A 25,125-nucleotide genomic window follows, 5' to 3' on the forward strand; every position below is an offset into this window, starting at 1 on the left:
CCTGGTTGGCAGTATTTAAAAATGAGATGGCACCAGGTAGGCTGCTCTCTCTAAAACGACATCACCCATCAAACAAGATCTTGCCAAACTGGCAGGTCTGCAGCTCTTCTATTTCTTCCAAATTCCAGCCTCTTTCATGTCCCAGCACACCTGTGGGCCATGCTGGCTCACTCCTCTGGATGCCACCGGTGAAGTGACACTGCCTTGATCCTGAGAGCCACTGGGAATCATGGTGCATGTTCTTAGCAGCTGCATAATTATGGAATCTGAGAGCCAAAAAGCATTGCTGGGGACACTTTACACTCCCCCTCCCCACAGATGTTCCTTCCTGTCCTTTCCTTCAAGTTCCTCTCATATAGAGATCCCACAGTATCCTTTCAAAATCTGGTCTGGTATGATGTCATAGGTCAGGAAGATCCCCTGGAGGAGGGCATGGCAACCCACTCCAGTATTCTTGCCTTGAGATTCCCCATGGACAGGAGAACCTGGTGGGCAACAGTTCATGGGGCCACAGAGTCGGACACGACTGAGCGACTGAGCACACACTTGATGTCATAGATTCTTAAGAACATCTTCCTTAGGGTTAACCCTAATTTCTCTTCTAATTCAGCTATGATTATGCCTTTAACTTTTTTATTCTGTTTTATGTCGATTACACAGCACTTTCACAGATATAGTCACTTGCTGCTAGCTTAGCATCCTCCATTTAGAAAGAAGTAACTGAGGTTCAGGTGGTACAAGACTTGCCCAACAGAGTAGATGGTGGACACTGGGACCCCAAAAGGACAGTCCTACTCTCTTATCCCCATTGTCATCAGAGGGAGTACTAGGCTTCCCAGATGTTACAGTTTGTGAGGGAGTCAAAGCTTGGAAACAGCTTGCCTGACTCTTGGGTTGTTTCTGCTCAGGTCAACTGTCTCTGCTTCTGTCAGCTGCTCTGGCTCTGTTATTAGAAACTAACTTCTTGGTCACTGGACTTAGAGTTCTCCGTTTCTGTCCTTGGCAATGATCCCAACTTCCTGCAGGTGCTAAGGGAGGGACTTAATTATGCCTTAACTCTTCACATACATGACCCCTTTCCATCCCCTCCATTACTGAAAAATGAAGTCATAGTCCATTCTTTCTGCATTTATTCACAATAAAATTATTTATTGGGTACTTGTTATGGGCATGGCACTCATCCTATGTAAAAAAGAAAAAAAAAAAAAGAAACAAAGAGAGAAGAAAGCATGTAAAGAGCCCTAAGTATAACAAGTGACATCAGCAAAATGGTAGCATAAGAAGCCCTTGTTTTCCCCATGGGACACTAACTTAACCACAATGCTGCTGCTGCTGCTGCTAAGTCACTTCAGTCGTGTCCGACTCTGTGTGACCCCATAGACGGAAGCCCACCAGGCTCCCCCGTCCCTGGGATTCTCCAGGCAAGAACACTGGAGTGGGTTGCCATTTCCTTCTCCACAATATATGGACCAAATTTCCTTTTTGAGAATTCCTGAAAAGGCCTAAATATCCTGTTTTCTAGGCAAAGTAAATTTCTAGTTTTTCAGTTGAATAGGCTACCTAACACTTGTAGTCTTTGGAGAAAATAAGATTTGATTGCTTGCTATGTGTCAGGCACTAAGAGTTTTACAGATATTAATGTAATTTTTACCCCAATTCCTTGAGGTTGTGGATGCTCTCTTATTTTCTTTGGGCTGATGAAGGCGATAGAGACATAAAAAGCTATCAAACTGGCCCAGGGTCATACAGGTGGCCAGTGGCTGACTCAGTAGAGAATCAGTCTGGCCCCAGGGTCTACAATCCAGATTGTGTTTGAAACTAAGAGTTGGCACAAGCTGGGCACATTTCTGTACTGTTCAGATGAACAGATGCTTGAGTTATGCTGCTTTTAGGGATCTGCGTTTCAAAACAAAGATGTGGTCTTCAAAGGAATAATTGAATTCACCCGGTCTTAACTCTTGATTTAATAAACAGAAGATGGAAGGAAGGAGCTGGTTTAAGTTTGGGGTCTCCATCTTTGATCCTAACTCTTGATGGATTTTTCCAGAAAAAAGAACAGAATGATTAATTAAAAAGGCTAACAATGACAGGGAGAGGTCTTTAAGAATAAATATTTCTCACAGATACAATCTCCTTGGTCTAGAATTTCACTATATTTGCACATAGAAGTAGGAACTACTTTATTATTCTAGGCACTTGGATGTTAGCAATCCATACACTCACACACTTGTAGATATTTAAATAGATAGACACAGGTGGAGAGATACTAATAGTTCCTAGATTTTTCTATAATTCAGAAAGAAATAAAAGTTCAGAAAATATTTAGTTAATGAATAAAATTGAAAAAAATTAGAGAAATCTGGGTGGCTTAAATTGAGAGACTACTTTTGCTTGTATTAATTAGAGAGAAAATAATTATCTCCATTCTGTGCTCTGAAGGTAAACCTCAAGAAGGATGCATATGCAAAGATTTAGTTTGCTTGTGGACAATATGGCATCAGCTCTGATGCCAGAACCTAGGAGGTCTATGAGACTTTTTTTTCTCCTGAAAGACTTGATGCCTTTGTAAGAGAGTACATAAAGAAAACCAAGACATTTCTGAAAGATCAAATGTTTGTCAGCACCTCTAATGGAGCAATAATAATTAATTTCCCAGTGCAGTAAAACCATATAATTAGAATGGGCTGGGGTTTTTCAAATTTTTCCAATATGGGATGAGCAAATGGAAAAACTTTCTTTTTTTGTTTTCAGTCTCTTCCTTAACTATTTTGGAGTTGGTGTGAAATACCGAGAGGAAGTGAGCCCATCTGTTTCTGATACTTTCAGGTTGGATGTATCAGAATGTTTTGTAGCAGTTATTTGATGTCTTGTATGCCTCTAAAAGTATTTTCCATAAGTTTGAAGCCTGTGTCTTTACTGACAGGAAGTTTGTTTTCATGGCGTTTTACCATCAGTTTGATGCTCAGAAACAAGAAAGGAGTTAATTGGTCAATTTCTAAGTTCCACTGGATTTAACTCAATTCAGTTTCGTTGATTTGCATACTGGGAGAAATTTCGAGGAGAAACAAAAGTGAATGAGTTATAGATTATTCTTATTATTTACATAGCTCTTCCTCTCCCCTCTTCTGTATCTTATGGCCAACCCTGTGTCTCGGGCTACACTTCTTTATGGTAGGAAAGGGTGATCCCACTGGGGAGACAGATAATGGGGGAATCTCAGAATGGAAGAAAGGAAGTTGGAGACTCATCTTTGCGTAAGGGTCAGGAGGAAGGGGAATGAGGTGGCCCCGCGACGACACAGCTGTATCCCGTACTACCCTCACACTCTTCTGCCTCCCTGGGCTTCGCGTCGGGAATGTGCGGGTCGGTGGGGGAGGGAGCGCCGGGAAGGAGACCTTGCTCTGGGGATCACTTTATACCTGCAGGAAGCACTTCAACGTGCTAAGCCCTCTTCCTGAGCCCTTCCACAGCAGCATTCGCTTCACCAAGAAGGGAACAAAGCCCCCGCCCCCATTCCGCTAGAAGCCACACGCTCACTGGTCTCCCTCTGCCTCCCCCGAAACTGGTCAAAAGGGAGATTCATAATCCAGTTCTGTCCTCCTGCTCTCTGAGCACTATTGGTACTTCCGGCGGGAACTCAGCTCTACCTAGTTCCAAAATTGGTTATAAAGACAGAAAACATCCAGGCTTGGTGTTCATTGTCAACAAATCTACTGGGCATTTCCTAAGGGAATATTGGTTGATGCCAACCAGGATACAGAACTGCACGCTAGGACTGTTAGGATTAGATTCTATACTAGGAATGACTCTGCTTAGCAGTCCAGGGGGCTTCTCATCACCTCTATGGATTGAATGAACTGTGGGCTGACTTGGCACTAGGTAAAGAAAGGATCACTTTTTTTTTTTTTTTTTAAGCTTTAAGCTGCCTTTTCCAGTCATGGAAAGTAGATAAGGAAATCATTACCTTCTTTAACTTAGCTTTTAATTTTATTTTACCTGATTACAGTGCTTTTAATTCCTCTTCCTTTTCTAAGTGATGTATGATCATCACTGAGAATGAGTGCAATTTGAATTATTGTAATCGTATTTAAGACTATACAGAGTATGATATATTTTTATATGTAAATATATGTTATCTGTAAATACATACAAAAAGAAATAAAAAGCTCCACACCAAACTGAGGAGGAGAAAGCTGGTCTATGCAAACTTTAGCCCTTTTAAGCTTTTAATGTTTTGATTTTTCAAAGCAAGAATAGAGTATTTATCAGTCATTTTAAAAATAAATCCAAACGAAGCAAAAAATCTGAAGACCAAAACACATTCATACCATACTCCCCCCCGCAAAAAAAAAAAAAAAAGAGGAAGAAAAGGAAAAAGAAAGAAAAATGCAAAAGAAACAAAGAGCTTTGAAAGTGTGCCGTGTCTCTCATAGGAATTTACCCTACAAAAATAGCTACAGCTGCTGACAAAGATACAGTGTCATGTGTGCTGCAGCTCTCTTCATGATGCCAGAAAATCTGACACAACTTAAATGGCTCATGATGTGGAATGTGTTAAATAAACCCAGTTATGATCATTGAACATAGACCTGTCAGCTAATCCAAATAATTTTGTAGAAGAATCCTAGACCAGGGGAAGATTTCCATTATCTATTAAGTGTCATAAAACACTCAACAGTTTACAAAACAGCATGTGCAATGTTTAATTTTTTGAATGAAAATATATACACAGAAAAGAAGATTTCAAGGAAACTTGTCACAATCTGAGCGGTGATTTTCTACAGTTGGGGGTAAACTTTCTTGCCTCTTTGTGCTTTTAAAATTTTCTACAATGTACCTATGTTACATATATATAGTTTTGAAAGTGCATAAGCCTGTACATGGTCATTTTCAATGCTTGATGACTCTTTCTAGAATCAAGGAAAACCTACCCCAGAGATATTGTCATCTGCCAACCTCATACTTTAATTTGGTCAGCAAGATACATTCATATGCCTTGAATATCCCTTCAAATAATCTTATGAATAATAGTGACATTTTGTATATATTGCAGAAGATAAACTGAGAGGGAGAAAACTGTAGTGATGAAATACATTACTTTTTTCCAGGAGTTTTCCTCTCAGAAATATGTAGTATTTACCACCTCTGGAAGTTACAGTGCTATTTTACAATTTTAAAAAGAAGTATAATTTTGCCTGACATTCTGTTGTTCACCATCATGAGAATGTGCAAATAACACTAACCAAAAGTTGATCCAACATGGATCCTGGAGTTTTTTTCTATACAAAATTCATATTACAATCAAGTTTAAATAAATAAGATTGGTTAGTTCGGGGAGGCTGAATATTACTTTGAAACCTCACTTGAACTTCTCTATCTATGATGTGAAGGGAGAAAACTGAGGCACTTTTCAACATAACCCAAGCTTAAAAGCAAACAGCAAAAATGTTCATCTTACATTTTGGAAATAGACTCTCTTTCTCCAGATAAATTTTGTCTTTGCATAGAAAGCTGGTATTCTGGCACTATTTGTTTTTGTTCCATATATTGCATTTTTATAGCAAATGAACATTAAATTATTTTATAACTGCTTCACCACTTTTTAGAAAAGGCCATAGAATACAGGATCCTTAAATAGGGTAACTATTTGTAAAGCTACTCATTTTTTTAAGAGTCTGTTTTCATTACTTAATTATGGGACTCTGGACACAAAACACTTCTTGTTTCCACGAAATAAAAATTTTCACACACACACAAATGCACACCCATCCGTTTTCTATGCTGAATTCATGCTGTTCAAATATTTTAAAAAACATTCATGATGAAAGAAACCTGAAACAAAACAAACACCTCCACTATGTTCTTAATTTTCTTTCTTATGGATGGTGTATACCCACAAGGGCAAATGCAGTCTTTTCAAATGTATATGAAGCAAGCACCTTCCCAGCTGTGAGCATGTAACTGGTCAGTCAGTTCTTACATAGCGATTTTAAAATGTATGTTCTTATTCAGTTCTTAGATTCTTGCATCCATAAAAAAGTGGCCTTAACTGTTGCTCTTTCATGAAGCATACCCATTTCATGTCTTTTTCTTACTAAACCATCCTGGAAAATTGGTGAAATTATCCACTTCATGCACGTTGGGCATTTAAATAAAACAAAAGAGCATAGAACACAGATTTAGACATCCTTGTGGTTGGCAACTTAGTTTAGAAAAAGATTCAAAGTTTCAAATTTGCCATTGGAATTCTTGCTTGAATTTGTTGGTACCATAAGTTGAAGGGAGCCAAGATGTAAAAACGAGTTTTTCTTTGCAACTGTCTGCTGTCACTATGAAATAATTTGGCTTAGAACTTTACAGGATATGTGATATATTATAAAGAGTGCATTGTTATGAATTCATGATTTAATGATTAACAGGGTTATTTGCTTTGTTACTGGAATCATAACATCAAGATGGGTAAGAGGTAAATAGCATTAGAGACTGTAACATGAAATGGTGGGATAGGTACTTTGGCTTAATTTAGAGGCCACAAACATAGCCAATCATGTATTTGGTTAAGTACTTGCTTGATGATATTCTTAATTACATGTCCTTTGTGGCTTGCTGGTATTTTCAGGTGCTATTAATAAAAATCAGTATTTCTAAAAGTGCAAATAGATTGGAAGCAGATGCTGTCAGTAAAACATAATTGCGCTAAAGGAAAATTTTTGCAATTTGAAAACAGACCACTGTCTTTAATATGTTGGTTTGCTGTGATTATGTATGCTCATAGAATTTGAAAAAGGAATAATCAACAAATACACCTTAAGAGGAGTAGAAAGCATAGGGAAGAAGGCTATTTGTAAAACTCAGAGAAAATGTTTATATGAACAATATTGGAATTGGTGGTTATGTTGTAGAAGATAAGCGGAACATAAAGAAAACTGGTTAGTCTTTGCTAGATTAGAGTATGAAAATGCAACTTTAAATAAATCATTTTTAAAGTATACAAAATGGTAAACTGATTTGGGGCACAATCTTTTGCTTTTAACCCAACGGTCCCAGTAATTATGTTTTAAAATTATAATACTGTGTTTTTTAAAAAAATGCAAACAAGTGACAGTGGGATTATTTATGAACAGATCATCATACTTTATTTCTATTTTTTGGTAGATTCAAATGGTTACTAACATATTTCTTTATAATAGAACAAAGTTTAAAAATATGAATGTAATAAAACTGTAAATTCTTACAAAGTTCAATTACATTTCAAGCAGAAACTAAGAGCTGTGTAAATCTGAGCTTTGAACAGTGAGTTCTTACTATATAGCCCAAATTGTATTTTGTAACAAGAGGAAGGAACAGTCCTTATACATAGGAAAAGTTAGAAAGGAAATATAGGAAAATGTTTAACGTTTAATTCTTGACAGTGATAATATGTGTACATTTTGAGGTTTCCCTCTCCCCCCTTATGCCTTTCAGTATTTCTCAGACTCTTTTCAGGAACATATATTACTTAGAACTAGAAAAGGCATATTCATTAAAAAAAAAAAGCAAAGAAAAACAGTTTAATAGCTTTCATTAAAGAAATTTTCATTTAGATTTGTTAACTGGTATTTTATTTATCATCCCAAGGCTAATTAAAACAGAACCAACACAGTCAAAGAGAGCTAACTCCTAAAACTGATAAACCTGAACATATAACTTTTTGCCATTATATTGTAAAATTAGCCATTTATAATTACTAAGAATTGAGTGTATACAACTGCTAATGTTTAAGTGGTCTGTCATACCTGGAGTTCAATTTCAAGTAAAAATTTTTAACAAATTATCAACTGACGTAATGTTTCTTGGCTTAAAAAGATGGATTTGCATTATTTTATTGCTTGGAATATCATATTAACATGTATTTTAACTATAAATCACTTGTTAGAAATGGAATACTATTTCTGAATATAATTTGTTATTATTGTTATTATAATTATTTCATTATTGAAATGTTTCAAGCCATTCACTTTTAAGACTACAAAATTAAACATGCATTGAGTTAAGTGTAATCAACACACTGATAAAACTCAACGAAGGAAGTAAGCAAAGTTTTCTACTTTTACTGCATGTCAAACAGTGTTTCAGAGAAAAAAATTAGACCACACTGACTTATCAAGAAAACCTTTCCTTTCCCCTCGATCTTAATTTTCCTGGAACCGGTATTCTCCATTGAGAGATCCTTCAGGATTTTACTAATGTAGTACTTGGAAACTTATTTTTGCGCTGGAGGAACAAAAGAACTGAAGAAAGGAAAGATGTAATTTGTCTTCTAGTATGGGATCCACACAGAATTTAAGTATGGGATGCTATATATTCGTTACTGCTATAGATTTTAACTTCTGTTTAAATAAAGCCCTGCAATCCCGCTGCTTCTTCCACGGTTCTTTTATCAAATGGGCCTGAGAATAATCTAAATTAAGGAACCAACAGTCCCAAATTTTAGTTCGGAGCAAACTACAGTAATTAGCTTTCTGAAAGCTATCGAAATGTTATCCAATATAAACGCACAGAAGGTATTTTAAAAACTCAGGTTCCCGGAATGCATGTTCATCCTTTGCTTCTCCAAATTGTTTGCCACCTGACATCTTATTTCGAGTCCTGAAAAGTTAAGTCTATGTTCAGTTGGACATAAGACATAAATTTTCGTAAAAAATCCCAACCAAACCCAAACAAATAAATCACAAGAATAATTCTCTTATTTAAAGAATGTCAACTGAGCACCCCTTGGGCATATTACTGTTGGAAACAATTTAACACTTGCATCATTCATGAGCAATTCACGACGCTTAGCCGGCAAGAATTTTCCACCCTTTCTTGGCTTTTTACACCCTTCAGCTTGGCTTTCCCTAGTTCCGCTAGTGGAAAATTAGGGAGACAGGAAATTCATCGTAAAGACATAAATGAATTCTCGTGAAAGCTTAATTTATTACAAAAGATTTTTTCCTCCTCACAAAAGGCCAGGAAGGAGCCGCGGACCTTACGCAGATTGAAAGGAAATTAATTTTCTTTTTGGATGTACTGGTAATGTCTACTTATTTCATGGCACACCCCTGAAAGACTTGTAAAAATAAACGAAAAGGCCCATTTAGAAATATGTAATTCCCTTTAAAGAGTGAAATTAAATAAATGTTTTCAGAAAACCGTTTCCTTAAGCTCTTTGCGGAGAGCTGGGCGAGGCTGGTCGGGATCCACCCCTCTCCCGCCCACACCCCCCGGGAAGAGGGGCGAGACTCCAGTTCTCCAGTTACAGCCGGAACCCCGGCCGCCCGCCCACTCTTTATACAAAATAAGCCCGCCCCCGCTTTCATTAACCCAGCCATTGACAAACGGGATCCCTCCCGGCGGGAGGTGGAGCCGCGGGGGAGGAAGCTAGGAGGTAAACGCAGCCCCACGTGTTACGGGTCTCTCCGCCTCTTCCTCGTCTCCGCCCTCCGCCCCGCCCTCAGTCGGCTCCTCCCATCCACGCCCCGGGAAGAGGCGGGGATGCAGGCGGAGCCAGCAACGGTCGCGTTCTTTTATTTACATGCATCCATTCTATTGGCTAAGACTGGCCACGAGCGGAGGCTGGAGGGGCGGAGGAGCGTGTCAAAGTGAGCTTCACGGATTGGCTTAACAGTACGATGACGTAAAAGAGGGCCGTCTGAGCAAAGGAGAACGCAGAACAAACGCATCTCCTCCCTCTTGCCCCACCTCGTTGGGAGCAATCCAATGAAAGAAGAGCCTTTGAGGCACAGGCTCTGGAATATTTAAATAAGAACTCTAACTATTTAAATATTCATGAAGAGGCGGGAAAGTGTAGAATATCCCCCGGAAACTCTTCGGATTGGCTTGTTTTCTCAAGCTAGTGTTAGCGTCAGGAAACAGGCTTGCACCTCACCGATCAATTAAATGATTGCTGCATTTTTTCTTCCTCCAAAGCGCAACACCATATACACCTATTTTTTTTCCTCGGTAATTGATTTCATGTGTGGTCCGACTGGCTTAGCTTTGTCACTCTTTCGCTGTCAATATATTTTCTTTTTTGTAACTCAAGTCCCATTTTCATCAGTTTTTAAAATGCAAAGATGTAGTACGGATGGAAACAATTAGAACCTCCGCTCTGCTGATGTGTATAATCTTATTAGTTTAATGGGTCACAGGGCGCAGGACCTATTTCCTATGGATCAAAGTGAAAACAAACACGGTTAATATCCCATTTTGTTTTAGAACCACATCGGATCGGATTCCCTCTGTTGGCCGTGGTAATGACAATATTAAGAGATCTCGGATTGCCTTGAAGTTTAGAGGGAAAAGGGAGTCATTGAAATATTCTGGCTTAAAAACGCATTAATATTAACACCAGGTAGCCGTTTGCCAGTTCCCCAAGTTCTCTTGAGTTTATCACAATGGCATGGCTATTAAAGGATTTCAGAATTGCTTGTTTTCATCTATTGCGTTAAATCTAGCGAAAAATCGTGCCTAGTTCGCTGCTAATTATACCAGCTTCTCAGATTTCGTCTGTTCAGGCCCGACATAAGGCTTCGGAGCTCTTGGTATAAATTTCAACTTATGGCTTCTTGATGATTTTTTTTCCCCCTTTATCTGTGAGTGGTGGTCACAAACTTTTTTTCAAAGTTTGATTTTCAAAAAGTTAAAGAACCCCATAATTGCTACTCAAATTTTAACTTTCCATTTGAGGGAGTTCCAAGACCAGTTCACAGACCCCATAAGCATCCGTGGATCCTAGTTAACAATTCATGTCTTAAGGAAATATTTTTCATATTTTGGGTTGTGTTTGAGTGTGCTTTTCCGAAGTAAAAATACAATCTTCCAAGCACCTACGGGGTTGGGCCGCGGCTTCTCTCTTCGTGCAAAGGCCCCCCTTTGGAAATCCCCCGCAGTAACTTCTCACCCCAATAAATTAAATGCAGCCACAGTGTGGTCCATTACCCGGGAGTGTGAGGTGACGGCGCCTGTCAAAGGTGGCCGGCTGAATACAGACCCTTAAATATTCCTACAGATAATAAATATCTGTGCAAGGAACGGATGTAAATAATAGGTTCCTATTCGATTAGAAAGCTCTGAAGTACAGCAATGAATAAACGCATTGCAGACTTGATGAATGCTCCCAAGTTCTTCACGAAGGTGGGGGGCCAGGTCTTGAAAATATTTTGCCCTGTGCTTGGAGGCCGGGTGCGGGGCTCTAGGCGCTGAGGACCAAGCATCTCTGCGAGATCCTCAGCGGGGCCTCTAGGAATGTAAATACAACGAATTTAGACAGGCTGGGGCCCCGGAAAGTGCGAGTAGTTATTAGCCAATCATTTTAATTCCGAAGCTGTGCAGAACATCGGCTTTCCCTTGACTACGCGGGGCTGGGGTTGCTAAGAGAGAAAGCTGTTCTCATCATCCTCTTCCTAGGAAACAGTGTCATTGAGTCCTGGGTTCGGCATTCGTAGGTTCTGGGATGAGTTCACAAACATGCGGAGAGCGAAGCCCGCATTGCTCGCTGGGATTGCAGGCGCTCCTTTCCCGGTTCCGAAACCAAAGTGTAACAGCGTGGAACACGTTACAAGAAAGTCTGACATCTGGGACAGATGTGGCTACTCCACCCCTGGCCATGACGGCCCTTCATATAAACCCTCAAGGCCTTTTTGAAAATCTTCCTTTGAATTTTTTATTTTGGCGCGTGATCTTTAAACCTGTCTCAACATATCACAGTCTTCTTTTTGTTTTTCTCTCTTGAGGTTCTCTATGCCCTTAACTTTATTTTGGGAAACTATTATTTCCTTCCCCTGCCCCCCCCCCCACCAATGGGGAAAATGATCAAATCTCCAATCTGTTATTTCCTGAAATTTAATCCCGCTTTTACTCATGGATCATAAAATATTTAAACCGTCAAAAATGTATCCATCACTGAACAACTTCAGAGTTATTTTATGCTTTTTAAAATGGAAATATAATCCGGTGTGTGTGGGTGTCTGTGTACCTTATTATAGACAGATCATGTTAATCTCCCTCCCACGGAAAAAAGAATATTTACATGTGTGAATCCAAGTAATTATTCATCTATGATCACGAATTCTACCAGCTTGATTTTTCGTTTTCGGATATACTTTTTGAGGGGGAGTGTATCTAATATGCAGGGACCCTAACAAAATTTAATGTTAAAATTAAAAAAAAAAAGATTTTCCGGTGTACTGGAGGGACCTGGCTGAGGTCTAACAACAGATGCCTTTTCTTATTTTCTTTGCCCCCCCCCCACCCTCGGTCAACAGTCTCTTTCAGTTGTTTATTTTAACCTGGTGAGCCCAAGCTGTAAACTCCACGTGTACCAGGGCACTGTGGTTGGCTCTGAGGCAGTCGCGTCCCACTCGGGATGTGACGCGGAGTTTTGGGGTGTTCGGAGCACAGAATGTCATTCTGAGAGAAATCCCGCGTCAGTGCCCGCCTGGGAAGAATCCGGGAGAGAAGAGAATTTCTATGAGCGGCAGCCCACTAAGCGCACCGTGCTTCAAGGATCGCTGTCGCTTAGATTTTTTTTTGACCACGTGTTGTTTCACTTTATCTTAAAATTTTGTTTACCTATTGTTGCTGGTGGGAACGTGGGCCCTTGTGACGAAGACTTTCCTACCCTTGGGCAGGTCTGCTCCCTAGCCCCCACCGCGATGGCTTTCATTTAGGGAGGGTTAGCCTCTGGATTCAGGTAACATTTCCTTTAATCTAAGAGTAAGCTGCAAGGTGCTTGGTCCACGCCTGGGGTTTTCCGCGAGGTAGAGCCGGCAGAAAAACCTTGAATTGATTTTTACCATCACACCGGGATGGCCCCATCGGGACTGGAGGCGAACCCTTCGCGACTTCCTGGGCGCGCCTGGCCCAGGGTGCCACCAGCGCGCTGTCGAGTGCCGCGTTACAGGCCCTGGACCAGCCAAGATCAGAGGCTGCAGGACTCGCTCTGCTTTCACCGGGGCTCTACTACCGGAAGTCATTTGATAAATCTCAAGCAGGCCTTTCTAACCTTTACTGCTCGGCAGAGAATTGCAAATCTCAAAACACGCTGTAATCTTCTTCTCACTGTGCTCTAGACACACTTGAGGGTTGGGTTTTATTTTAGGGCCCAGCGGAATGGAAGTGGCCACTTTAGGGGCTCCTCTGTGGTCTAGCCCCCGCCCCCTTCCCCACCCCCCCCCTCCCGCTTCCAGCAGCGTCTTCCTGAGACCATCACCTCGCCCTGTAAACCGATTCCCGCCCACCCAGCCCCAGGAGCTCTTCTTCCCCGGGAGGCCGCAGACAACCTGTGGCTGGAGGATCACTGTACGCCCCTGCGGCGGGGAGAGACCTTCTCCGGAAACTTTTAGGACCGGCGAGGGTGGGGCGCATGATTTATGACCCTGATCAACTTTTTAGGAAGCAGAAATTAACCTGAGGGGGATTAGGCCAGCTTTGAAGTTCACGGTTTTGTTTTCCTTCAACTCAGCCCTTCGATCAAACAGTTCTTATTTCCTTTTACCCACTTCCTCCTCCTCCTTGGGTCTCTCATCGCCCCATTCCTATCCCCCAGCAACCCTTCCTGTACAGATTTTCATAATTTCAGGTAGAAATATCTCCAGACCAGCGACTTAAGTTCCTGACTGTGACCTAGCTATCAAAGACATTCCACACCCCTGCCTTCTTGGAATCGTGTCTCACGTTTGAAACTTGTATTTTTATTTGGAGGTCAGAAGTAGCAAACTTGTATCCATTTTCCCCCCTTTGCTTTTTCTTGCTTATTCCACCCTTGGAGACTGGTATTATCCCGCAGAACTGCAGCCATTGTAGCACGGTCAGCGGCTCTGTGGGTGACCGCTAACTTCTTAGCGTGTTCTCTAAGTCCTGTGGGTTTGGGCCGAAAATTCAAATACAAACGTGAAAGACTTGCCTTGCCACCCTGCACTCTTACCTTGGCCCCCTTTATTTCTATACCCCCAGACTCCCCTCCCCTTCAACTGCAGGTCTCCAAGGGGAATCCGTCTCCTGCGGCTCTTTCCCGCAGGCGCCTGCTGAAAAGGCAATTTCCTTAGGGGTGTGGTCGGGGAGAGAGAAAAACAGAAACCAGGATTGTTTGGGCCCTGAAACCATCCAAGTTTTATTGCATCCGCTACAAAGTCAACTAACTCTTAATGAGCATCCAAGCGGAAAAAGGCCGAGGTTTACTCCATGTTAAGTCGGGGGAGGGAAGGGGGTACTTTGTTTATTTCCTTCTCTTGCAACCAAAGGTTGCAACACCTTCTCGAGAGGCTCTTCCCAACGTCAAGAATACAGGCACGAAAGTGGAAGGCATCAGGTTTCAGCTCCCTGAGTGAGCGAAGATCATTCGGCCACGAGGACCTTCGAAGTTGGCCCTGTCTACAGCTTGTAATGAAAAGGATAATCTGTCTTGTAATAAAAAACAGGACCCACACAAACAAACCCGGCATCCAACCACCTTCCACAGCGCCTCACTCTTCCTTAATAAGGGCCAGTGACAAATATTGCCATCCAGTTCCACCCCAAAAAGAGGAAGCAGTAGATCTTCCTTTTAATAACTTCCCAAAGTGTTACAAATAATAAAAGAGACGTATAAATCATCTCGGGGGCGGCTGAACGTGGACCACGGAAGGATTTACTCCCCTCAATCCTTGACTTTCAACCGCGCTCTCATTGGCTGTTTTCTTGTAGCCCGGCCCCCATATCCGCCCTCTTATTGGTCCATCAGGCGGGGTGACGCACGGAAAGGGCGTGGGGTCCGTACAGGCCGGAGTCCATCAACGCGCATGCGCCTTGTAGCGTGAGTGTGTGATTGACAGCAGGGGGTGTGCGGGGGTGTGCGCGCGTGCGCGTGCGTGGGTATGTGCCTGTGAGTGTGTGTGGTGGGAGGGTGATGGTGGTGATAGTGGTGGCGATGAGTGCTCGAATTGAAGCTGCTTCTTCTGGTTCGGTGGTTGTAGTCCTCTTTGCGGGCATTTTCCGCTGAGTCAGAAGGGCTGACAGTTAGAGACCCGGCACTCACTGGCTGGGGAGACCGTCTGGAAGCGATTTACTGGGGATGGTCTCTAGCAGCAGGTTGACTGGGGAGGGAGTAAAGAGAAGTAGAAAGGCATGCATGCTTTCCTGGGTCTGAAGAAGATAGTGAAAAACGCTCAGGAAGAGATTTAATTCTACTTTGTCGTTGGTGCGTTTCTTAAGCACACAGTAAGTCATGATTCGTATCAAAGCTGAGCCCTCATAGGCACCTCACACCTCACTTCTCAGATTGACACAGCCGGTTCCCCAGCACACAGGTACACACATATCTTAGCCTCCTGTAGTTATGCAAACCAGCAACTCAGGGCGAACTTTCAAGACTCGGAACACAATGATAATCCTTAACTGGAAGGAAAAAGAAGTAAAAGGAATAAATGAAGGAAGAAGAAAAGGAAAAGAAAACTTGTAGCAACCAATAAAACAATAGTGTTAAAGATACCGAAGGAAAAAACCCACTGGCTATTGAATGTAAAATTTGAAATTAATTTCCCAATCAGGTCAATGCCGTAGGAGCCGTTCAAGTTTATTCCGGTGCCTGTTAACGTCTGGTACAAAATTCTTCAGAGACGAGAGTTGGCTTACTGGAGAGCAGAAACATTTCTCCGTTGCCCTGTTGCATCCAAATTCTCGTTTCGGAGAAGTTTCTTCGGAGTGCTGGAGCTGGGCAGGAGGCTAGAGAATTTTCTATTAAAAGGTGTTAGGTCGTTGGTTTGTGTTTGCACGTATTTTAGGGAGATAATAAAGGTCTTACAGTTGTGCACATATTTTAAATTACACTAGCCCTGGAATAATTTTATAGCTGGTAAATAAAAGCTTCGGTTTTACGAATTCTGAAATTTAAAACTTGTAATTACCTCTTCGCGGGCCCTGAGATTTTTTCTTTTGTTATTATTTTGAGGTGTTTCTGTGTGTGAAGAAATGCACAAATAACAAGCGTTACAAAATCTCCATTCAAGTACTATCCTGTGTGTGCACAGTAAATAAATAGAGCATAGTGGTGGAAATATGGGACTGTTAAAAGCAAAATAACCGTGGTGTATTTTTTAATCGCCGTGTGTTTTAATCGTGGTGTGTTTTAAATCGCCGTGGTGTATTTTTTCTTTTGAATAAGTCCTTTAAACCTACTGCCTAACTATTTAGTCATGTTTTTAAACCCTCACAGTAATTTTATTTAGAAACCCCATGTTCACCTTTAATTTTAAAATTATTGTTTATGACATAAATTATTAGCAACCATCCTCTGCATTTCGCAACCATTCTCTGCATTTCAATATGCTTTTTGCAATTTATATATATATTTAAAGCGGCAAACATGAAATAAAATTAGTAAACCAGGTTTTGATAGCTGCTTATTTTTGTTTAATCGAATGTATTTTATTAGATAAACATACACTTAAATTTATTTAAAAATAAACAGCAAAATAATACTTTTCTTTCGCTTTGCTAGAACAAAGTGATTTTTCATTCTTCTCCGTCCGATTCTTTCTCTTCAGCAGCCACAAGCGACTGACGAGCTCCTAGGGACCAGCGGACTGGTATGCAAATTTCAGATGATTGACACATAGGGTAGAAACCAATCACGCTGGAGTAGGTTGCTGATTGGTTGACAAATGTTTGACGTAAAATTGACGTTTTAAAAGCCTAACAGCCAATCAAGACAATACATGCAAATAAAGGAAGGAATCAGATTACCAGCGGCTGGATAGACTCGAGTGCGCCCTCACGTGTTCAGTGGTAGATATTGCACAGACGCCTGCCCCGTAAATAAATGCAGCAAAATATTCAACCCGTTTGCCTTCACCGTTCCCAAACGTTTATGTCACTGGACTATAATTATCCATCTTAAAAACCCAAGAGTTAGGTCGTGCACATGTATGATGGTTAGAAATCCATGTCATGTAACGAACGGTGGACTTCCATCGCACACAATTTTCCTCTCATTTTTACCAACACAGGGACTCTGTCTTCAAATTAATCCTTGGAGAGGGAGGCTGTTTCCCTCCTTGGTTTCAAAAGGACAAGATTTACAAAGCCTTTCCAGGCACAGATGGTCGATAAATTTAGCTTCTTCAGCGAAATTCCACGTGGCACCGCCAGATGGCACAAGGATCGCCTTCTAATCTCCGTATCCCGCCGATCCCTGTACCCCGCAAATAATTTAGAAAATTGAAAACCAAACACTTTTGTATTTCATAGCTAAATGGAGTGAGAAGTTACTAGCACTCTTAAGGAGCTCCATATTACCAAAATAAGCTTTGTTGGTCGTTGCTTTGATGTGAAACTTCCTCTTTTTTGTCCAAGGAAAGTTTTTCTTCGATTAAAACACTCATCCAGTTAATTTTTTTGCAAAAAACATTTCCTTAAAGTGTGCACCATAAGCACAGCACCACGCGAGATGAAAAGGCTGAGAATAAAAGGGGCAAAAAGGAGGTTAAGAAGTGTTGTGTTCGGCTTTCTAGGGATTAAAATGAAATTGAGGGTGAACCCAAACTCCTCAATGAGCTTGGCTGGACCAGTGGGGCCGAGGTCGGATCAAGCTGCTTTTAGAGCAGCGTGGCTTTTTAAAACAATTCTTTTTGGAATCTCAATTACAGATAGAAAAGACTTTTCATCCACAAGTCTCTGTAATCAGAGGCAGCGCCTTTGCCAACCTGCGCAGTGGTTTTGGGGTGTGGACCCTGGAAAGTACTGACCTCCACTTCTCATGCCTTTGCCTTTATGAGTATATATGTTTTTCTGTTTATCAAGAATAGAGATGTTCGGCTGCCCAAACGTCAAGGCCAGACTTAGAACTGATGGTACTGACACAGGGGAGAAGGGCAGATAGAAGAAAATATCCAAGTAAAGTAACAAGTAAAGCCATTTACAAGTTGATTCTCTCTTCCTGGGAAACTGTTTTCTTCACTCCTTTATACAAGCAGGACAGTTGTACATTTCCTTTCGACCATTTTACCCCATAATCTTGCATTATAGAATCGTAATCAACAGTTAAAAATATATTTTAAGTTGGCATATTTTAGAAAATTTTTCTGAAAATAGCCTTCACCTTACAAAAAGGGGGCTCCATTAACTTTGTTGCTTGGCTTTGTCGACTTTTGTTTGGGCAGAAAGTAATGGTTAGGGTGCTCAAGTGAACTCACGTCTCCCTGGGCATCCTAACTGGGAGTAGTTGTCTAGCCTAATACCATATTCCTTGTGCACGTTTTCACCAACTCCCATTTCTAGTGATAAAGCTGTAGGTAGGAAAACTCATCACAGCCAGCCAAGTATATATACAAAATTGAATAAAATTACGTTTTATTTTAGAACTACCACGTAGGATTTTTTAGTTCAAGTTGAAACCATACGTTTATTTTATTTCACTATTTGCACACCCCCTCCCCCAAGTGATGTTTGATCAGAGAGCATCATACAGAAGCTAATGGAAAAGCCAAAATTTTAGGGAGAGCTTATTTCTTTTAGGTATTAAGAATGATGAGGAGAGGCAGAGAACTCAGCAACGAAACTCTGGGGTCATTTAGAAGAAAATCTTAAGTTTCTAAGCACAGTCTCGCTGCTCTCTTAATGTTTATTTTCTGAGCTGCAAAAAAAGAGAAGCAAATTGTGTTTAAATAGAGGTGGGACCTAGGGGTTCCTAGGCTTCTCTGGGGACCTCTGGGAGCTAGTGTCTCAGTTCCTTTTGCTTCCAACCGCATAAAAGTAGGCCCAAAGGTGCGAATTTGGCGCCCCGCGTGCGGTGGGACAGCAGCCTTCTCGGGCTGGGCCGGTCCGCGTGGAAAAGGCCCAGGGCTTGCGCGGCGGGCGCGCGGGGCAGCGGTCCACCGGGGCGAGAGATACCCAGCTCTCCCAGGAGCTCAATTCCCGGCACAAAGGTGGGCAGAGAGCGGGCAGCGGCCTGGCCGCTGTCTCCGAAGCCCAGCCGGCGCGGGCCGTGGAGGCTGGCCTCCCCCTGCCCCCGTTCCTCTCTCCCCTTTCAGGGCCTCTTCCGGTCGGAGCCTTGGGAGTCGGTTTCCCCGGTCGAAGTGATTTCGCTCGAGTCCGCCCTGCGCGGCTGTAAATCACCCCCCACACACACACCCCGCATCGCAGCCCCCGGCCGCTCTGGAGCCGGGGCGGGGGCGCGGGGACGCCGGGAGGCGCAGGGCTGGGCTCGCGGCCACCCCAGGCCCGCGGCCGCAGCTGGATCGGCCGCCTCCGGCGCGGCGGCGGGGGTTAAACGCCGTGAATCAATCAATCAGCCCACGCCGCCCTCCCTGAGACCCGGAGCGCCGCCCGCCGGGCCTGCTTTGTGTCTCGCCCGCCTGCCGGCCCGGGGCCTGGGAAGCCCGGCCAGGCCGCGGCGGGGCCCCAGGGGCGCGGCGCGTTCCTACCAGGGGCCGAGGTGGCCCGAGAGCCGCTCCACCCAGTCCCACCCGGTAACGGGGACAATTCAGGTGTGTGACAACTCTGTCCCTCCGCTTGCCCCCTCATTTGATCACTCCCTCGTGGCTTCCAACAGAGTAAGGCCCACTCTCCTCAATCTTTCCTGGCAGCTTGAACCCCCAAGCCTGTCATCCCCAAAGACCACAGTGGCCCGGGCTATGGAGATCAATCCACAGCAACTGGACACCCCGCGCAAGTCACAGCCTTTCTCGGCCTCAGTTTCTTGTCTGCAAAATGAAGCGGCTGTTAGGATCTGCATTGTTTGCCCATCTCTAATGAATTTTTGTTTGGGGGTGGAGAAACCTTAACTCTTTTGACTGGGTGTATTTCCAGAAGTTCCTTCCCCTCACGTTTATTATTCCTCCAGTCCCCCTCCTTCTGGACACCCCAGCTGGCACCGAAGAGCTGCTCCAGGCGGAGGGCAGGACCCTGCAGCCTTCCAGCTGAACCTTTGACCATATGTGTTTCGGAGACGCCACCAGGGGGCGATAGAGCCCAAGGATAGAGCAGCAAGGCTCCCTAAGGTCTTTCCGAAAGTTTTTCAGACTCGCAGTTGATTCCTTTTCCTATTTGTGTGACTTATAAATGGCGTAGACTTATTTCTTTTAAGATTGCATTTGGTCATCAGCTCTGGATGCAGTCTGTGATTCATGAGAAATCAAGTACAAAAGCATTAATGAGGAACAGGCTTACACACCCCCCAACACCCAGTGGCCCACCAAAATAAAGTGAAACTTGCGAAGTGCTAACTTTAAAAACTTTCTTTGCATACTTAGTGGGCTCCCAGGCCCGGAGAAAGCAATGGAGGCAAAGGCCAAAAGGCACTGAAACAGCGAGGACACACAGTAGTGGATGTCCCCGCCCGCCTCCCTTTTACTTTTTTTTGCAAACATCGAGTTCATTTTGGGATCATGAACAGGGGGTAGGCTGATGGAGTGGAAGAATGCAGAAGAAAGCATTTAAGAGAGAGACATTCTCGGGGTGGGGGGAGGAGGTGGGGATGGTTTAGGTTAGAGAGCCCTAGTGCAGTGACGTTCGTAAATTCTGTAAAGTTTCTGCGTGAAAAAGAAAGGAGCCACATCTCTGTCCCTGTTTCTGACGGCGGTGTCGGATAGTTCTTTCATTTGTTTCCTGCGAATGTTTTACAATACGGATTACCGGGGCCTCAGAGGAAACTGAGACTTGTTCACTACAAACAGCCAAAGGATCTTCAAGAGAATACGTGTTCGAAATAACATCTTTCCCCACACATGGAAGCCTCTTGGATTGTGTTTGCTTTCAAAGTCCATAAATGTTTTTATTAAGCTTTATCTTTTTTGTGGCCCCTGCGCATATGAAGTACTCTTAGCGTATGCAAACGCTTCCATTTTGGTCCTCCTCTAGGGAAACTTTGTAGCTTGGCAGTAAATATTTGCTCTAAGGTGAATCTTGGAAAGCAAGAGCTAAAGTCTAAAATCTGGTTTCACTGTATGTCTGTGTGCACGCGTGTATGTTTGAATAATGTGTGTATATATATTGGAAAATTTGCGGAAGAGCTTGGTATTTTTACTTCTTTGCTGCACATGGGGAGGTATAATGACTGTAATTACTTGGATGACATTTAAAAATTAACAAATTCTCCTTCAAATTCGATTCTTCCTTGTGTGCTGCCAGCCCTCTTTTCTCTAATCACATCAATTAAATGTTCTTACAGTGTCACCCTTCATAACACCCTTTAATGTAGTGATTTGGGACGTACATTTTAAAGCAATTAAATGTTGTTTTTGCTTCTTAAATTCTGCCTTAATAATTAGAATGTTAAAAAAAATCAAATCATGCTCTTTATTGTTCTTTTCATGTTTATAGTTTTACTTCTTATAACGTTTTAATTTGTAAGCCATGCCCAAAAATGTCAGGGGGAAAAATGAAGACAGCTCAGCAGTATGGCACAGATGGAGTTAGAATTTTGGGGTCTCATCCCTGGAGGAAAATTTGAACTGAAGCTCTTCCTCGGTAAAGAAAGGGGCTTTAGTTTTATGAAGGTGTTGAGTCTGCTGAGGTTGATTAAAGAGAACTCTACGGAAAATGATTTTAAAATACGCACACAGTAGATGAGCTAGGGCTGTGCGTTAGTCATCTTGGAGGGAATAATCGGTTCAGCCTCATGAACCTGGCTACAGTGATTGCAGTCTGTGGATTCTGGGGTCTACCTCTCCCCTCCACGCTGCTCCCCATCCCCCCATTGCTGAAGTCTGCTCCTATCCAAGAGCCGTTCCCTCTTCCTTCCTTTCCTTTTGTTTTTCTTTTAAACAACAGAAGCCACAAAGAGAAAGCTACCACAAGTGTAAATTTCAGAGTTGTGAGTTCGTGTGCTTATGTGTATGCTGTCTTTCCTTCCTCTGTCCTGGAGGGGACTGGGATCAGACTTGCCATTTCTGAGAGCGCCCCGCTATGGAAGAATGTAACAATACTTCTGGCGGATGGGGCTGGGAACCGACAGACCTCGCAGTTTGTTTTCCTTTTATCTTTCCTTCAGCCTCTTGCCCCCCAGCACTGAAAAGATAGTGCGTACTCTGCTCCTTATATTGACAGTCAGGGTTTTATTTATTCTGATGGCTGCTTCAATGAGAGCATGCAGCTCTGAGCAGAAAGAACAAGGTCTTCTTGGTCCACGTTGTGGTGAGGTGGGCTAGCCATTAAAGTTAGCCTAGCCTCTGGCCAGAGAGCCGAGTCCGCAGCTCCCTCTCCCGTGAAAACACCGTCCCTGGAAAACATCATGTGGGTCTGAGTCATTCTCTGGAGGACCTGTTCCTCAGAGTTTGGTTTGGCAGTTCAGGCAGATATAATCCTTCCTTTCATATTTTTCCCTGCCCTTTTGAAGAGTAATCATTTTCAGTCTCCTTATATGAGGGGCATTTTGAGATGTGGCCTTGAACCCCATGGAGGAAGTCACTTTGGCTTGGCTTTTGGGGACTTGGCGAGCTTTGAGGCTGTCACAGATGGGGATTGCACCCTTTGAATGAAGTGTTACCCAGATGTGTGAGTGAATCCATGAGAACAGAGGCTGTCCACTGCAGATGTTAGGGAGTTAGAGAACTCTGAGATACGTGTCAGTTTGAAGACAGGTAAGATTTCCTTTAGGTGCAGCTGGTGAGTGCAGTTGCCCTGGAATTGGCCTCAACTTATCCGTGCTTGGAAATAATGGTAGTTATCTGACCACTGAAAGTGTAGTGCAACTTAAACCAGGGGCAGGAGAATACATTTTATGAGCTTTATAGATGGGGCTTGGGCAAGCAGTCTGTATGTACATCCTGTATCTTAGAAAGACGATGGATAATTGATTAGACTTCTTCAGAATTTTCTTTTTTTAGATCATGTAAGTCTAATAGAAATATGATGTGAGCTACATAGGTAATTTTTCATTTCCTGGAGGCCACATAAAAGTTAAAAGAAACATGAAATGATTTCATATTTTTAATTTCACTCATTATCTCCAAAATATCTTTTTAATGTATATTCAGCATCAAGTTATTGATGACATATTTTACATGCTCTCTTTTTTTCTCCCCATATCTCAAATATCTGGTGGGTACTTTATATTCACAGAACATTTCAATTCACATTTCAAGATGTCAGGAGCCACAAGTGGCTAGTGTCTACTTTATTGGACAGTGTGGTTCTAGAGGGGCTTGCCAGGTGGCGCTAGTGGTAAAGAACCCACCTACCAATGCAGGAGACATAGAGATGGAGGTTTGATTCCCTGGATTGGGAAGATCACCTGGAGGAGGGCATGCAACCGATTCTAGTATTCTTGCCTGGAGAATCCCATGGATAGAGGAGCCTGGTGGGTTACGGTTCAGGCCAGGGTTGCAAAGAGTTGGACAAGACTGAAGCGACTTAGCATGCACGGATGTGGTTCTAGAGAGTTCCAGCTCTAGAAAGTAGACATGCATGTGTAAAGTCAATAGCAGTTTTCCTCCCAAATTTCTGTTAAGCTCAATAGAACTTTTAAATATCAGAGAAAATACTGAAGAAAATAGTTTGCAAAGCAGAAATGTATTTTTAACATTGTTATTTTAAAAAGCTTTAGAAAGGAGAATCCTAGATCCCATGCCATGAATTAAGGAAAATCTGGTGTTTGAAGGTAGATGATGCCTTTTAGGGATTTTATTCTATCAAATTAAAAAAAATTATAAAATGAATCCCTACTTGTTATAGAGCACCTAGATGATACAAAGTATAGAAAATAATAAAAACCATCTATAATATCAGCATGCAGCGATGACCACCATTCAGAATTTGGGATATTGCAGTTTTCACAGGCAGATTGTTCCTATAATTGTGATTGTATGGCAAATGCACTTGTCCATCTTGCTTCTATCCTTTTAATGTAATTTCAGAGCATTTTAATATGTTTAAAGCTCTTTGTAAGAATAAGTTTTAGTGTTTGGGATGGTATTCCATCACATGGTGGCCATAGTTTACTGAAGTTGGTGACTTTTGGTAAGGTGAATGTTGCGGTATGCTTATTAAATGGTGACCAAGACAAATAGACTACTTTACGGAAAAGTTGCCCTCCAGTGTGGTCGCCCTCACCCGTCAGGTGGGGAACTTGCCTTCCATGACTGTAGTCACAGCTGGCAACCACCTCTGCTTATTTTTTAGAGAATAGATGTAAATATCTTAGAAAAGAATTGCCTCTCCTCATGCCTAGTCATCCACTTGATCAATCTAGGTGTGTGGTTACTGTTTTGCCACAAGTGGATTATGACTTAAGGGTGAAAAGTAAATTTTTCCAAAGAGATTTTGAATGGGAAGCAAGAACATTATGGAGATACTCATGAAGCATTTTCTTTCTGTCTTGTTGAATCCATGCCCCTTAGGATCTCATGGGACCCACTGGGTATAGGTAGGGGGCCACCTTTGGTTAAATCATAGTTGGATTTATTTTTACTTCCCCCTTTGGCCCTCTTTCCCACCATTTGTCATTTTTGCAGGCTTTCATGACATAAATCTTGTGGAATGTTGGCTATGCACATAGCATGAAGGATTCAAACTCTCCCATTTCAGGCGGGTTGGCCAACGAAAGCAACAGAGGGTGGTGGAGATCGGGGGTAGATACGGCTGGAAGAGGCCGGGATAGAAGGGGCTTGGAAAGAACACATGACGATGAAAACAACAGCTCTGAGATGGCTCCACTTCTGGAAGTTTAGCCAGAGGTGATTGCAATTGACCGATGAGCACCAGGTAATAATACAGTCCATTGGAAGTCGCACAATTATGAGCTGTCATTATATATATTTTTTCTATTTCTATGCAAAGGCCTGTGAACTGCTTCTCTTGACACAGTGCTTTTTGGGTGTGGTATCAGGCTATGGTAGATGTCTTCTCTGGGGATGCAAACACTTGCCTTGAAGGAAAGCTCAGGACTGTCTTCCTGGGGCTGGTCTTTCCTTCTGTTAAGCTTGGCTCCCCAAACTTCCAAGCACAGTTGGGCTGGAGGGGGTGGGGGCGCTTTGACAACTTTCTCTTTGGTCTCACACTTTCTGTCACAAAAGAGCTTTTCCTGACTTGTTGAAGAACATGAAGGCATGAAAGTGCTGGTGGGGTTTTATTAAGTTGGCAAATATTAATACAAGTTTACTTAAAACCAGTGGCTCTTCTCTCTCTCAGTCT

Source organism: Moschus berezovskii, chromosome 3 (genome assembly GCF_049115385.1).
Source record: "Moschus berezovskii isolate FMDL1 chromosome 3, NW_MosBer_1.0, whole genome shotgun sequence".
NCBI lineage: Eukaryota > Metazoa > Chordata > Mammalia > Artiodactyla > Moschidae > Moschus > Moschus berezovskii.